Source organism: Penaeus monodon, chromosome 33, assembly GCF_015228065.2.
Source record: "Penaeus monodon isolate SGIC_2016 chromosome 33, NSTDA_Pmon_1, whole genome shotgun sequence".
Lineage (NCBI taxonomy): Eukaryota > Metazoa > Arthropoda > Malacostraca > Decapoda > Penaeidae > Penaeus > Penaeus monodon.
The window spans coordinates 8,841,745-8,842,768 of NC_051418.1; positions in this window are offsets into that span (position 1 = coordinate 8,841,745).

Consider the following 1,024-nt stretch of genomic DNA (forward strand, 5'->3'; position numbering starts at 1 on the left):
CGCTCCTGTTATCTTTTCTTCTCTTCTTCCCCTACTTTCTTCCCCATCCCCCCCTTTCTCCCCTTCTTTCTCTCCTTCTCCCCTCCTCTCTCCCGCTCCCCGCTATCTCCCCGCGAGAGATATCGGGTCAAAGGCTAAGAGGATAAATGTTGGAGGAAGCGACTTGGCTCCGTGTTTTCAGACGTAGAATAAGGATTACAGAGTCTTCCTTTCTTCCCTTTCCCTTACCTTATTTACCTGTTGCTGTCTTTCCCTTTATATAATTTTACCTTCTTCTTGTTTTCTGTTTGCCGCTCGTCACTCTTTATCTTACCCTCTTCCCGTTTCTATTACACTTTGCCACTTTCCTTTTGCTATACTCTTTGCCGTCGCCTTTCCCGCTATGCCATTTTCCCGTCCCTCTGTCGTTTGCTTCCTCCTTCTTTCTCTTTCTTTTCTCTTACTTCCCTGTACGTCCTCCTATCGTTTCCCTCTACCCTTTGACACCCTACCTCTGCTTTTTCCCTTAGCGCTTAACGTCCCCTTTTCCCCTACCCTTTCCCCTACCCTTTGCCATCCCAAGTCTCCTTTCCCTTGCTCTTTACCTTACTTCCCCTTTTCCTCTGCCCCTTGTCACTGAATGTCCCCTTTCCCTTGCTCTTTATCTTATTTACCCTTTCCCCCTGCCCCATGTCACTTCTCCTCTCCCCTCTTTTACACCTTACCTTACTCCCCCCTTTTCCCTACCCCTTGTCACTTCTCCTATCCCCTGTTTTACCCCTTACCCTACTTCGCCCTTTTCTCCTGCCCCTTGTCACTTCTCCTCTCCCCACTTTTACCTCTCCCCTTTTCCCCTACACCTTGTCGCCTCATGGCCACCCCCTCCATACTCCCTCCCCCCTTCCCCAACCTTCTGGCCTTCCGCTTTAATCCTTTCAACTGTGCCGATTCCGCTGTTACACCTGTTAAACCCACCCGTTATGCCCAGGCCCCGTGCCCTCTATGCCCCTTAGTCTACCCTTACCCCTTACGGAATATGAATAAT